A 16891-nucleotide genomic window follows, 5' to 3' on the forward strand; every position below is an offset into this window, starting at 1 on the left:
AAGGTTCCTTAGAAGAGGGCTATATAATGAACCTAAGTAGTCCTAATTAGATAGCCATTGCATTGTAACAGAGTTCTAGAAGCTGTGGAATGTAATTTTACCGATTCGCTCTAATACCGAGTCTCATTCTTACATACTGAATCTCTCTTTATCTTATCATTTCTCTCATTCTCAACATGATCTGACCTATCAGTAAGACCTCTGAACTATTAACATTTCATTAGGTCTCAACCCTGGAATACCGAACACAATCTGACTAATTACCGTGAACGTTTCGCACCGCTTTACTTGTGAGTTCGTATTCCCTTTTTAATCAATCTTTTATACTATTGGGATGAGATGATACTTGTTTACTGTTTTACATATTGGAATTAAGTACTTACAACTATATTCTATGTTGAGTTACAAAGGTCATTTTAGAAAGCCCGATTTTGATATCGTTAATTACCGGTTTGGTAAACGCGAATATTATGAATAGATCTATTTGAGGATGACTCCTCACATTAGGATAGGCCTTCTAGGCTATCAAATGCATAACCTTCGACCACTTGCACTTAGACCTTAAGTGACGCTTGTTTTCGGGTATTTTTACCTTAACGTTCGATATCGAAAGCTCATGAACTAGAATAACTTTTCAACTGTTTTGTACATGAAATCTTGATGTCCATTAACTATGCATTGTAACTAAACCTATGAACTCACCAATATTTATATTGACGTTTTTACGTATTTATCTCAGGTACTTAGCTTTTGGAGCATTTTCAGGTCGGGCATCGTGGAAGTTTTAAAAATGTCGTTTGTTAAATCTGGTATTGATAGGCTAGATTCTGATGTATTTGTATTTGTACTATGTTTGTACTTGCATTTTGTAACCACGATGTACCAAAACTAAAAACAGAGACCGTGATGTAATAATATTTATGTTTCCGCTACTATGTTGACTATAACCTGTGACACTATGTTAAAGTTCACACCACATCTTGGGGAATCGAGATGGGGGTCGTGACAGACATGGTATCAGAGCTTGGGTTATAGGGAATGTGGACAGCATTAGTGTGTCTCGACCTGACCAACTAGGATTGCATTAGTGTGACCCGCCTATAACCAAGTCAAAAATTTTCCGGTCTCTACTATTTTTCGGGTCATATATTATTACTTTTACTCGTCAGAAATTCTATAGGCTAACTTTTATGTGTTGTGTATGTTAAAATGGCTTCGTCTAGTTCTATGGGATCCAACACCGTGACTGCACCTATCATTGTTAGTGATGATTCTGACGATAATTCTAATAGGAGCGAGTTTGAGATGTATCAACCATTCTGGCGATGATGGATCTGGGTTAGGGAAATTTTAGGTAGATGGAACCAACAAGAAGGAACCCCTTATCATGAACATAATGTGCCCCCGACCATTAATGGTAGAGATGGATTAATGAGTCAATCACATCAGGATATAATTTATACCTTATTTGCTAGAATCTTTAGGCATGAGACACGTATTGAGCGACTCCAAGGGAATGTTGATTACCTGTACATCTAGGAGAATCAGGATTCTAATGAGTCTCATTTCAATGAGCTTGAGGAAGTACACTGTACGCAGCATGGGGAGATCGAGTTGTTGAAGTACCGGGTCGATGATTTATCGGCAAGGAATCGTAACCTTGCGGAGCAAGTGGCTTGTTTAGGAACTCGTTTGAATGAAGTGGTTTCGGTGGTTAATGCCATTGTTCCCCAGTAGTTCTACCGTTAGGGATTAGGAGTGTTGATTTTCTAGCTTACACTCTTAAGATGTTCTTATTTCAGATATTATAGGTTAAGTAATTATGTATTAGTTGTTTATATGTATGAAATGAACTAACGGGTAGGTTAGATACCCAAATTTTGTAATATTGAAAAGACTATCTTAATCGATAACTTTTATATTATGATCACTTGAGTTCATTTTCATATTATAAACAATTATATATATGTTACTTATAATATCTCGAATATTTGAATTGTCTGTAGTTAGAAAATTCCTCCAAGGAGAGATCCAAACACGAGAATGAGTGATGCTCAAATTGTATAACATTTCGCCTTTTTCCGTTTACTTTTCGTTTAACTAATTTAAATTCCGTTATGTATTTATAACACATCCCGTTGATACAAATTTTAAATTATCTCGTTTAGGTAATTCATGCACCCGATTCAAACTTGAGGGACTAAACTTGCAAAAATGCTAAATTGGTGACTAGGTCAAAGGAGTCAAACATATCTCCTCCATTCATTATCACCTCCTCTTTCAATACTTCCTCCATTTTTCTCGCAAACTCCAACTACAAAGATTCATCATCTATTCTCGTTCTAGCAAAGTGTCCATCAAAACAAATTACATTTTTGTAATCCTTTCAACTTCCTCTTCGATTCCATACCGATTACATCTCATTTGGGTAACTTTCTAAAATCACTAGATTTTGTGTTCTTGATGTTTTTAACTTATAAAGTTGTTAATTAATGTCTATGGCTCAAGTGTAACATGAATATATGATTTATATACTCGATCTCGTTGTTTTAGTGTAACTAGCATGAACATAAAAAGTGTGTGTTTGATTTTGAGTTTTGGATGATTTAATGTTGTTGTTATGATAAAGTGCAGGTATTAAATGTGTTCCTAGTATCACTAGCTTCAATTAGATGTGTAGGTTGCTATAGAAAACTTCATGAACTTGATTATTGATTTTGGTGAATTTGGGTTAGGGTTTGATGAACTTAAAATGAACCTTTGATGCTTTGAATGACATGAGATGTTATTAGTAAGTGTTAGTTTAGATTGTATGTTTGATTACCTTCAAAACGGCATATCATTCATGTAAATTGGTTGCCCGAATCATTGATTTGCATTTATGAACTTGAATGCATTAAATGATGAGCATTGAATGTGATTTGGGTTGTGGTAAGTGTTGAATTGATTAATGAAATGTGCTTAGCTGTTTTCCTTATCAAAATACCTTTCCGATGATATAAGATATGTGCTTTGGTTGTTTGCGGGTCATAAATGGTGATTGTTTGGGTTTTGGTTCGTGCACTTGGGAAATTTCAGCAAAATGTTTTCTGCCCAGATGTTTGGACGCCTTCCAGCCTTTTGGACGCCGTCCAGGCTTTCACAATGGGACGCCGTCCAGGCCTTTTGGACGCCGTCCAATTTGCCTATTCAGTGCTGATTTTGTGGTCACTTGACGAAAAATGTTTGCTATGCTATGGACCTCCGATTCACATCTAACTTATTCTAACATGCTTATATATGATTAAAAACCTCAAAAAAATAATTCGAGACCCGACCCGAACGTGTTGACTTTTTCGTTGACTTTGACCCGACCAAGTTTGACTTTTAATCAAACTTAACCGAATATTTATGTAACCTTTCTAACTTGTTTCTATTCTTGTATCTTGCATGAAAACTTGACAATATGATTCACATGCTACATAATCGAGTCGTAACGAGCCATATGACTAATTGAACATCTTTGACCTATCGTGTTTACCGTTATTGATACGACCTATTTGTTTAGGTCAAGACTAGCATTGTTCTTTACACACGTTAATTTGTGAAGTACTTTTTCATACGTGCACTCAAGGTGAGATCATAGTCCCACTTTTACTCTTTTAAACTTACATTTGGGATGAGAAAACATAAACGTTTCAATTTACAAAGTGAACACAAGTACGAAAACAAAAATTCTACATACGAGTTAGAACAAAATCCTCAATTTGATTATCATTAGTTACAATTGCCGGGTGTAAGCGAGAACTTATGTTGTATGGCCATATGGGTTTGACAAACCCTCATTCGGACGGTTCGCTACCGTTATTCGGATGAAATATATTCCGAGAGAACTTATGTTCTATGAAATGTCCCGTTCTTATTGATTAAAAACGTTCCATATTAATTGATTTCGTTGCGAGGTTTTGACCTCTATATGAGACGTTTTTCAAAGACTGCATTCGTTTTTAAACAAACCATAACCTTTATTTCATCAATAAAGGTTTAAAAAGCTTTACGTAGATTATCAAATAATGATAATCTAAAATATCATGTTTACACACGACCATTACATAATGGTTTACAATACAAATATGTTACAACAAAATAAGTTTCTTGAATGCAGTTTTTACACAATATCATACAAGCATGGACTCCAAATCTTGTCCTTATTTAAGTATGCGATAGCGGAAGCTCTTAATAATCACCTGAGAATAAACATGCTTAAAACGTCAACAAAAATGTTGGTGAGTTATAGGTTTAACCTATATATATCAAATCATAACAATAGACCACAAGATTTCATATTTCAATACACATCCCATACATAGAGATAAAAATCATTCATATGGTGAACACCTGGTAACCGACAATAACAAGATGCATATATAAGAATATCCCCATCATTCCGGGACACCCTTCGGATATGATATAAATTTCGAAGTACTAAAGCATCCGGTACTTTGGATGGGGTTTGTTAGGCCCAATAGATCTATCTTTAGGATTCGCGTCAATTAGGGTGTCTGTTCCCTAATTCTTAGATTACCAGACTTAATAAAAAGGGGCATATTCGATTTCGATAATTCAACCATAGAATGTAGTTTTACGTACTTGTGTCTATTTTGTAAATCATTTATAAAACCTACATGTATTCTCATCCCAAAAATATTAGATTTTAAAAGTGGGACTATAACTCACTTTCACAGATTTTTACTTCGTCGGGAAGTAAGACTTGGCCACTGGTTGATTCACGAACCTATAACAATATATACATATATATCAAAGTATGTTCAAAATATATTTACAACACTTTTAATATATTTTGATGTTTTAAGTTTATTAAGTCAGCTGTCCTCGTTAGTAACCTACAACTAGTTGTCCACAGTTAGATGTACAGAAATAAATCGATAAATATTATCTTGAATCAATCCACGACCCAGTGTATACGTATCTCAGTATTGATCACAACTCAAACTATATATATTTTGGAATCAACCTCAACCCTGTATAGCTAACTCCAACATTCACATATAGAGTGTCTATGGTTGTTCCGAAATATATATAGATGTGTCGACATGATAAGTCGAAACATTGTATACGTGTCTATGGTATCTCAAGATTACATAATATATAATACAAGTTGATTAAGTTATGGTTGGAATAGATTTGTTACCAATTTTCACGTAGCTAAAATGAGAAAAATTATCCAATCTTGTTTTACCCATAACTTCTTCATTTTAAATCCGTTTTGAGTGAATCAAATTGCTATGGTTTCATATTGAACTCTATTTTATGAATCTAAACAAAAAAAGTATAGGTTTCTAGTCGGAAAAATAAGTTACAAGTCATTTTTGTAAAGGTAGTCATTTCAGTCGAAAGAACGACGTCTAGATGACCATTTTAGAAAACATACTTCCACTTTGAGTTTAACCATAATTTTTGGATATAGTTTCATGTTCATAATAAAAATCATTTTCTCAGAATAACAACTTTTAAATCAAAGTTTATCATAGTTTTTAATTAACTAACCCAAAACAGCCCGCGGTGTTACTACGACGGCGTAAATCCGGTTTTACGGTGTTTTTCGTGTTTCCAGGTTTTAAATCATTAAGTTAGCATATCATATAGATATAGAACATGTGTTTAGTTGATTTTAAAAGTCAAGTTAGAAGGATTAACTTTTGTTTGCGAACAAGTTTAGAATTAACTAAACTATGTTCTAGTGATTACAAGTTTAAACCTTCGAATAAGATAGCTTTATATGTATGAATCGAATGATGTTATGAACATCATTACTACCTTAAGTTCCTTGGATGAACCTACTGGAAAAGAGAAAAATGGATCTAGCTTCAATGGATCCTTGGATGGCTCAAAGTTCTTGAAGCAAAATCATGACACGAAAACAAGTTCAAGTAAGATCATCACTTGAAATAAGATTGTTATAGTTATAGAAATTGAACCAAAGTTTGAATATGATTATTACCTTGTATTAGAATGATAACCTACTGTAAGAAACAAAGATTTCTTGAGGTTGGATGATCACCTTACAAGATTGGAAGTGAGCTAGCAAACTTGAAAGTATTCTTGATTTTATGAAACTAGAACTTTTGGAATTTATGAAGAACACTTAGAACTTGAAGATAGAACTTGAGAGAGTTCAATTAGATGAAGAAAATTGAAGAATGAAAGTGTTTGTAGGTGTTTTTGGTCGTTGGTGTATGGATTAGATATAAAGGATATGTAATTTTGTTTTCATGTAAATAAGTCATGAATGATTACTCATATTTTTGTAATCTTATGAGATATTTCATGCTAGTTGCCAAATGATGGTTCCCACATGTGTTAAGTGACTCACATGGGCTGCTAAGAGCTGATCATTGGAGTGTATATACCAATAGTACATACATCTAAAAGCTGTGTATTGTACGAGTACGAATACGGGTGCATACGAGTAGAATTGTTGATGAAACTGAACGAGAATGTAATTGTAAGCATTTTTGTTAAGTAGAAGTATTTTGATAAGTGTATTGAAGTCTTTCAAAAGTGTATAAATACATATTAAAACACTACATGTATATACATTTTAACTGAGTCGTTAAGTCATCGTTAGTCGTTACATGTAAGTGTTGTTTTGAAACCTTTAGGTTAACGATCTTGTTAAATGTTGTTAACCCAATGTTTATAATATCAAAAGAGATTTTAAATTATTATATTATCATGATATTATGATGTACGAATATCTCTTAATATGATATATATACATTAAATGTCGTTACAACGATAAACGTTACATATATGTCTCGTTTCAAAATCATTAAGTTAGTAGTCTTGTTTTTACATATGTAGTTCATTGTTAATATAATTAATGATATGTTTAATTATCATAATATCATGTTAACTATATATATAACCATATATATGTCATCATATAGTTTTTTTACAAGTTTTAACGTTCGTGAATCACCGGTCAACTTGGGTGGTCAATTGTCTATATGAAACCTATTTCAATTAATCAAGTCTTAACAAGTTTGATTGCTTAACATGTTGGAAACATTTAATCATGTAAACATCAATCTCAATTAATATATATAAACATGGAAAAGTTCGGGTCACTACAGTACCTACCCGTTAAATAAATTTCGTCCCGAAATTTTAAGCTGTTGAAGGTGTTGACGAATCTTCTGGAAATAGATGCGGGTATTTCTTCTTCATCTGATCTTCACGCTCCCAGGTGAACTCGGGTCCTCTACGAGCATTCCATCGAACCTTAACAATTGGTATCTTGTTTTGCTTAAGTCTTTTAACCTCACGATCCATTATTTCGACGGGTTCTTCGATGAATTGGAGTTTTTCGTTGATTTGGATTTCATCTAACGGAATAGTGAGATCTTCTTTAGCAAAACATTTCTTCAAATTCGAGACGTGGAAAGTGTTATGTACAGCCACGAGTTGTTGAGGTAACTCAAGTCGGTAAGCTACTGGTCCGACACGATCAATAATCTTGAATGGTCCAATATACCTTGGATTTAATTTCCCTCGTTTACCAAATCGAACAACGCCTTTCCAAGGTGAAACTTTAAGCATGACCATCTCTCCAATTTCAAATTCTATATCTTTTCTTTTAATGTCAGCGTAGCTCTTTTGTCGACTTTGGGCGGTTTTCAACCGTTGTTGAATTTGGATGATCTTCTCGGTAGTTTCTTGTATAATCTCCGGACCCGTAATCTGTCTATCCCCCACCTCGCTCCAACAAATCGGAGACCTGCACTTTCTACCATAAAGTGCTTCAAACGGCGCCATCTCAATGCCTGAATGGTAGCTGTTATTGTAGGAAAATTCTGCTAACGGTAGATGTCGATCCCAACTGTTTCCGAAATCAATAACACATGCTCGTAGCATGTCTTCAAGCGTTTGTATCGTCCTTTCGCTCTGCCCATCAGTTTGTGGATGATAGGCAGTACTCATGTCTAGACGAGTTCCTAATGCTTGCTGTAATGTCTGCCAGAATCTTGAAATAAATCTGCCATCCCTATCAGAGATAATAGAGATTGGTATTCCATGTCTGGAGACGACTTCCTTCAAATACAGTCGTGCTAACTTCTCCATCTTGTCATCTTCTCTTATTGGTAGGAAGTGTGCTGATTTGGTGAGACGATCAACTATTACCCAAATAGTATCAAAACCACTTGCAGTCCTTGGCAATTTAGTGATGAAATCCATGGTAATGTTTTCCCATTTCCATTCCGGGATTTCGGGTTGTTGAAGTAGACCTGATGGTTTCTGATGCTCAGCTTTGACCTTAGAACACGTCAAACATTCTCCTACGTATTTAGCAACATCGGCTTTCATACCCGGCCACCAAAAATGTTTCTTGAGATCCTTGTACATCTTCCCCGTTCCAGGATGTATTGAGTATCTGGTTTTATGAGCTTCTCTAAGTACCATTTCTCTCATATCTCCAAATTTTGGTACCCAAATCCTTTCAGCCCTATACCGGGTTCCGTCTTCCCGAATATTAAGATGCTTCTCCGATCCTTTGGGTATTTCATCCTTTAAATTTCCCTCTTTTAAAACTCCTTGTTGCGCCTCCTTTATTTGAGTAGTAATGTTATTATGAATCATTATATTCATAGATTTTACTCGAATGGGTTCTCTATCCTTCCTGCTCAAGGCATCGGCTACCACATTTGCCTTCCCCGGGTGGTAACGAATCTCAAAATCGTAATCATTCAATAATTCAATCCACCTACGCTGCCTCATATTCAGTTGTTTCTGATTAAATATGTGTTGAAGACTTTTGTGGTCGGTATATATAATACTTTTGACCCCATATAAGTAGTGCCTCCAAGTCTTTAATGCAAAAACAACCGCGCCTAATTCCAAATCATGCGTCGTATAATTTTGTTCGTGAATCTTCAATTGTCTAGACGCATAAGCAATCACCTTCGTTCGTTGCATTAATACACAACCGAGACCTTGCTTTGATGCGTCACAATAAATCACAAAATCATCATTCCCTTCAGGCAATGACAATATAGGTGCCGTAGTTAGCTTTTTCTTCAATAACTGAAACGCTTTCTCTTGTTCATCATTCCATTCAAATTTCTTCCCTTTATGCGTTAATGCAGTCAAGGGTTTTGCTATTCTGGAAAAGTCTTGGATGAACCTTCTGTAGTAACCAGCTAGTCCTAAAAACTGGCGTATGTGTTTCGGAGTTTTCGGGGTTTCCCACTTTTCAACAGTTTCTATCTTTGCCGGATCCACCTTAATACCTTCTTTGTTCACTATGTGACCGAGGAATTGAACTTCTTCCAACCAAAATGCACACTTTGAAAACTTAGCGTACAATTCTTCCTTCCTCAATACTTCTAACACCTTTCTCAAATGTTCACCGTGTTCTTGGTCATTCTTTGAGTAAATAAGTATGTCATCAATGAAAACAATGACAAACTTGTCAAGGTATGGTCCACACACTCGGTTCATAAGGTCCATGAACACAGCTGGTGCATTAGTTAAACCAAACGGCATGACCATAAACTCGTAATGACCGTAACGTGTTCTGAAAGCAGTCTTTGGAATATCATCTTCTTTCACCCGCATTTGATGATACCCGGAACGTAAGTCAATCTTTGAATAAACAGACGAGCCTTGTAGTTGATCAAATAAGTCGTCGATTCTCGGTAGTGGGTAGCGGTTCTTGATGGTAAGTTTGTTCAACTCTCGGTAGTCGATACACAACCTGAATGTACCATCTTTCTTCTTGACAAACAAAACAGGAGCTCCCCACGGTGATGTGCTTGTTCGAATGAAACCACGCTCTAAAAGTTCTTGTAATTGGCTTTGCAGTTCTTTCATCTCGTTGGGTGCGAGTCTGTAAGGAGCACGAGCTATTGGTGCAGCTCCTGGTACAAGATCTATTTGAAATTCAACGGATCGATGTGGGGGTAATCCCGGTAATTCTTTCGGAAATACATCGGGAAATTCTTTTGCAATGGGAACATCATTGATGCTCTTTTCTTCAGTTTGTACTTTCTCGACGTGTGATAGAACAGCATAGCAACCTTTTCTTATTAGTTTTTGTGCCTTCAAATTACTAATAAGATGTAGCTTCGTGTTGCCCTTTTCTCCGTACAGCATTAAGGGTTTTCCTTTTTCTCGTATAATGCGAATTGCATTTTTGTAACAAACGATCTCCGCTTTCACTTCTTTTAACCAGTCCATACCGATTATCACATCAAAACTCCCTAACTCTACTGGTATCAAATCAATCTTAAATGTTTCGCTAACCAGTTTAATTTCTCGATTCCGACATATATTATCTGCTGAAATTAATTTACCATTTGCTAATTCGAGTAAAAATTTACTATCCAAAGGCGTCAATGGACAACTTAATTTAGCACAAAAATATCTACTCATATAGCTTCTATCCGCACCCGAATCAAATAAAACGTAAGCAGATTTATTGTCAATAAGAAACGTACCCGTAACAAGCTCCGGGTCTTCCTGTGCCTCTACCGCATTAATATTGAAAACTCTTCCACGGCCTTGTCCATTCGTGTTCTCCTGGTTCGGGCAATTTCTAATAATGTGGCCTGGTTTTCCACATTTATAACAAACTACATTGGCATAACTTGCTCCGACACTACTTGCTCCGCCATTACTCGTTCCGACACCATTTGTTCCTTTCGTTCTATTAACCCCTGGTCCGTAGACCTCACACTTCGCCGCGATATGACCATTTCTTTTACACTTGTTGCAAAATTTGGTGCAGAACCCCGAGTGATTCTTTTCACACCTTTGGCATAGTTGCTTCTGATTGTTGTTGTTGTTGCGGTTATTATTGTTGTTGGGATGATTGTTGTAGTTGCTGTTGTTGTTGTTGTTGTTGTTGTTGTTGTTGTTGGGCCGTTTGTTGTAGTTGCGATTGATGTTGCGATTGTTGGGATAATTGTTGCGATTATTGTTGTAATTGCTGTTGTTGTTGTATTGGTGATTCTTATCACCGTTTTCCTCCCACTTTCTTTTGACTTGCTTCACATTGGCCTCTTCAGCAGTCTGTTCTTTAATTCTTTCTTCAATCTGGTTCACTAGTTTGTGAGCCATTCTACATGCCTGTTGTATGGAGGCGGGCTCGTGTGAACTTATATCTTCTTGGATTCTTTCCGGTAATCCTTTCACAAACGCGTCGATCTTCTCTTCCTCATCTTCGAATGCTCCCGGACACAATAGGCACAATTCTGTGAATCGTCTTTCGTACGTGGTAATATCAAATCCTTGGGTTCGTAACCCTCTAAGTTCTGTCTTGAGCTTATTGACCTCGGTTCTGGGACGGTACTTCTCGTTCATCAAGTGCTTGAATGCTGACCACGGTAGTGCGTACGCATCATCTTGTCCCACTTGCTCTAGATAGGTATTCCACCATGTTAACGCAGAACCTGTGAAGGTATGCGTAGCGTACTTCACTTTGTCCTCTTCAGTACACTTACTTATGGCAAACACCGATTCAACCTTCTCGGTCCACCGTTTCAATCCGATCGGTCCTTCGGTTCCATCAAATTCCAAAGGTTTGCAGGCAGTGAATTCTTTGTAGGTGCATCCTACACGATTTCCTGTACTGCTAGATCCAAGGTTATTGTTGGTATGTAGCGCAGCCTGTACTGCGGCTATGTTTGAAGCTAGAAAAGTACGGAATTCCTCTTCATTCATATTCACGGTGTGTCGAGTAGTCGGTGCCATTTCCTTCAAAATAGTTAAATGGAACAAGTTAATCATACAGAATATTAAGAGTAGTTAATAGTATTTCGTAGCATAATATGAACTCATTTATAAAAGCTTTTTCTTCATATTAGCGTTTTATAAGTTTAAATTCGGGTAGTACCTACCCGTTAAGTTCATACTTAGTAGCTAATATACAATTCAACTACTACAATTCTATATGAAAAACTGATTATAATAATATTTCGCGTTCAAACTTTTATACAATATTTTACAAACTTACAATACCGCTTATTTTACATAAAGCATGAAATATAGCACACAATAACTTTGATACAAGATAGTTGTGAAGACAATTCTAGCTAGTACACAAGTCGTTCAGCAAAGGCAATAAAGACACGTAATTCATACGTCCAGAAACAAGTCATGCATTCTGGTTTTACTAGGACTACTTCCCATCCTTGGTCTTGTGCAACATAACCGTTATGGCCGTTGATAAGACAGCGTGTTGTAACGTCATCAAAGGGACGAGGGTTACGTAATGTCCAACAGTCCCGTAATAATCTAAAAACCTCATTTCTTACCCCAATTACCGACTCCGTCACTTGTGGAAACGTTTTGTTTAATAGTTGTAGCCCGATGTTCTTGTTCTCACTTTGGTGAGAAGCGAACATTACTAATCCGTAAGCATAACATGCTTCTTTATGTTGCATGTTAGCCGCTTTTTCTAAATCACGAAGTCCAATATTCGGATATATTGAGTCAAAATAATTTCTTAACCCGTTGCGTAAAATAGCATTTGGGTTCCCCGCAATATATGCGTCAAAGTAAACACATCGTAACTTATGGGTTTCCCAATGTGATATCCCCCATCTTTCAAACGAAAGTCTCTTATAAACCAAGACATTCTTGGAACGTTCTTCGAATGTCTTACAAACTGATCTCGCCTTAAATAGTTGTGCCGAAGAATTCTGGCCGACTCTAGACAAGATTTCATCAATCATGTCTCCGGGTAGGTCTCTTAAAATATTGGGTTGTCTATCCATTTTGTGTTTTTAAACTGTAAAATAGACAAGAGTTAGATTCATAAAAAAAATACTTATTAATACAAGCAATTTTTACATATATCATAAAGCATAAGAACACTATATTCCATATATTACACCACACGAATACAACTATCTTATTCCGACTCGCTCGTTGTTTCTTCTTCGGTTTTGGTTCGTTTTGCCAAGTTTCTAGGGATATATGATGTTCCCCTAATACGAGCCGTCGTTGTCCACATTGGTTTAGAAAAACCTGGTGGTTTAGAGGTTCCCGGGTCATTGTTACAACTTAAGGACTTCGGGGGTTGACGATACATATAAAGTTCATCGGGGTTGGAATTAGATTTCTCTATTTTTATGCCCTTTCCCTTATTATTTTCTTTTGCCTTTTTAAATTCAGTTGGGGTAATTTCTATAACATCATCGGAATTCTCGTCGGAATCCGATTCATCGGAGAATTGGTAATCCTCCCAATATTTTGCTTCCTTGGCGGAAACACCATTGACCATAATTAACCTTGGTCGGTTGGTTGAGGATTTTCTTTTACTTAACCGTTTTATTATTTCCCCCACCGGTTCTATTTCTTCATCCGGTTCCGATTCTTCTTCCGGTTCCGATTCTTCTTCCGGTTCCGACTCTTCTTCCGGTTCCTCTTCGGGAACTTGTGAATCAGTCCACAAATCATTCCAATTTACATTTGACTCTTCATTATTATTAGGTGAGTCAATGGGACTTGTTCTAGAGGTAGACATCTATCACATAATATCAAACACGTTAAGAGATTAATATATCACATAATATTCATATGTTAAAAATATATAGTTTCCAACAAAAATGTTAAGCAATCATTTTTAAAGAAAACACGGTCGAAGTCCATACTCACTAATGCATCCTAACAAACTCGATAAGACACACTAATGCAAATTTTCTGGTTCTCTAAGACCAACGCTCGGATACCAACTGAAATGTCCCGTTCTTATTGATTAAAAACGTTCCATATTAATTGATTTCGTTGCGAGGTTTTGACCTCTATATGAGACGTTTTTCAAAGACTGCATTCGTTTTTAAACAAACCATAACCTTTATTTCATCAATAAAGGTTTAAAAAGCTTTACGTAGATTATCAAATAATGATAATCTAAAATATCCTGTTTACACACGACCATTACATAATGGTTTACAATACAAATATGTTACAACAAAATAAGTTTCTTGAATGCAGTTTTTACACAATATCATACAAGCATGGACTCCAAATCTTGTCCTTATTTAAGTATGCGATAGCGGAAGCTCTTAATAATCACCTGAGAATAAACATGCTTAAAACGTCAACAAAAATGTTGGTGAGTTATAGGTTTAACCTATATATATCAAATCATAACAATAGACCACAAGATTTCATATTTCAATACACATCCCATACATAGAGATAAAAATCATTCATATGGTGAACACCTGGTAACCGACAATAACAAGATGCATATATAAGAATATCCCCATCATTCCGGGACACCCTTCGGATATGATATAAATTTCGAAGTACTAAAGCATCCGGTACTTTGGATGGGGTTTGTTAGGCCCAATAGATCTATCTTTAGGATTCGCGTCAATTAGGGTGTCTGTTCCCTAATTCTTAGATTACCAGACTTAATAAAAAGGGGCATATTCGATTTCGATAATTCAACCATAGAATGTAGTTTTACGTACTTGTGTCTATTTTGTAAATCATTTATAAAACCTACATGTATTCTCATCCCAAAAATATTAGATTTTAAAAGTGGGACTATAACTCACTTTCACAGATTTTTACTTCGTCGGGAAGTAAGACTTGGCCACTGGTTGATTCACGAACCTATAACAATATATACATATATATCAAAGTATGTTCAAAATATATTTACAACACTTTTAATATATTTTGATGTTTTAAGTTTATTAAGTCAGCTGTCCTCGTTAGTAACCTACAACTAGTTGTCCACAGTTAGATGTACAGAAATAAATCGATAAATATTATCTTGAATCAATCCACGACCCAGTGTATACGTATCTCAGTATTGATCACAACTCAAACTATATATATTTTGGAATCAACCTCAACCCTGTATAGCTAACTCCAACATTCACATATAGAGTGTCTATGGTTGTTCCGAAATATATATAGATGTGTCGACATGATAAGTCGAAACATTGTATACGTGTCTATGGTATCTCAAGATTACATAATATATAATACAAGTTGATTAAGTTATGGTTGGAATAGATTTGTTACCAATTTTCACGTAGCTAAAATGAGAAAAATTATCCAATCTTGTTTTACCCATAACTTCTTCATTTTAAATCCGTTTTGAGTGAATCAAATTGCTATGGTTTCATATTGAACTCTATTTTATGAATCTAAACAAAAAAAGTATAGGTTTCTAGTCGGAAAAATAAGTTACAAGTCGTTTTTGTAAAGGTAGTCATTTCAGTCGAAAGAACGACGTCTAGATGACCATTTTAGAAAACATACTTCCACTTTGAGTTTAACCATAATTTTTGGATATAGTTTCATGTTCATAATAAAAATCATTTTCTCAGAATAACAACTTTTAAATCAAAGTTTATCATAGTTTTTAATTAACTAACCCAAAACAGCCCGCGGTGTTACTACGACGGCGTAAATCCGGTTTTACGGTGTTTTTCGTGTTTCCAGGTTTTAAATCATTAAGTTAGCATATCATATAGATATAGAACATGTGTTTAGTTGATTTTAAAAGTCAAGTTAGAAGGATTAACTTTTGTTTGCGAACAAGTTTAGAATTAACTAAACTATGTTCTAGTGATTACAAGTTTAAACCTTCGAATAAGATAGCTTTATATGTATGAATCGAATGATGTTATGAACATCATTACTACCTTAAGTTCCTTGGATGAACCTACTGGAAAAGAGAAAAATGGATCTAGCTTCAATGGATCCTTGGATGGCTCAAAGTTCTTGAAGCAAAATCATGACACGAAAACAAGTTCAAGTAAGATCATCACTTGAAATAAGATTGTTATAGTTATAGAAATTGAACCAAAGTTTGAATATGATTATTACCTTGTATTAGAATGATAACCTACTGTAAGAAACAAAGATTTCTTGAGGTTGGATGATCACCTTACAAGATTGGAAGTGAGCTAGCAAACTTGAAAGTATTCTTGATTTTATGAAACTAGAACTTTTGGAATTTATGAAGAACACTTAGAACTTGAAGATAGAACTTGAGAGAGTTCAATTAGATGAAGAAAATTGAAGAATGAAAGTGTTTGTAGGTGTTTTTGGTCGTTGGTGTATGGATTAGATATAAAGGATATGTAATTTTGTTTTCATGTAAATAAGTCATGAATGATTACTCATATTTTTGTAATCTTATGAGATATTTCATGCTAGTTTCCAAATGATGGTTCCCACATGTGTTAGGTGACTCACATGGGCTGCTAAGAGCTGATCATTGGAGTGTATATACCAATAGTACATACATCTAAAAGCTGTGTATTGTACGAGTACGAATACGGGTGCATACGAGTAGAATTGTTGATGAAACTGAACGAGAATGTAATTGTAAGCATTTTTGTTAAGTAGAAGTATTTTGATAAGTGTATTGAAGTCTTTCAAAAGTGTATAAATACATATTAAAACACTACATGTATATACATTTTAACTGAGTCGTTAAGTCATCGTTAGTCGTTACATGTAAGTGTTGTTTTGAAACCTTTAGGTTAACGATCTTGTTAAATGTTGTTAACCCAATGTTTATAATATCAAAAGAGATTTTAAATTATTATATTATCATGATATTATGATGTACGAATATCTCTTAATATGATATATATACATTAAATGTCGTTACAATGATAAACGTTACATATATGTCTCGTTTCAAAATCATTAAGTTAGTAGTCTTGTTTTTACATATGTAGTTCATTGTTAATATAATTAATGATATGTTTAATTATCATAATATCATGTTAACTATATATATAACCATATATATGTCATCATATAGTTTTTTTACAAGTTTTAACGTTCGTGAATCACCGGTCAACTTGGGTGGTCAATTGTCTATATGAAACCTATTTCAATTAATCAA

Source organism: Rutidosis leptorrhynchoides, chromosome 6 (assembly GCF_046630445.1).
Source record: "Rutidosis leptorrhynchoides isolate AG116_Rl617_1_P2 chromosome 6, CSIRO_AGI_Rlap_v1, whole genome shotgun sequence".
Classification (NCBI taxonomy): Eukaryota; Viridiplantae; Streptophyta; class Magnoliopsida; order Asterales; family Asteraceae; genus Rutidosis; species Rutidosis leptorrhynchoides.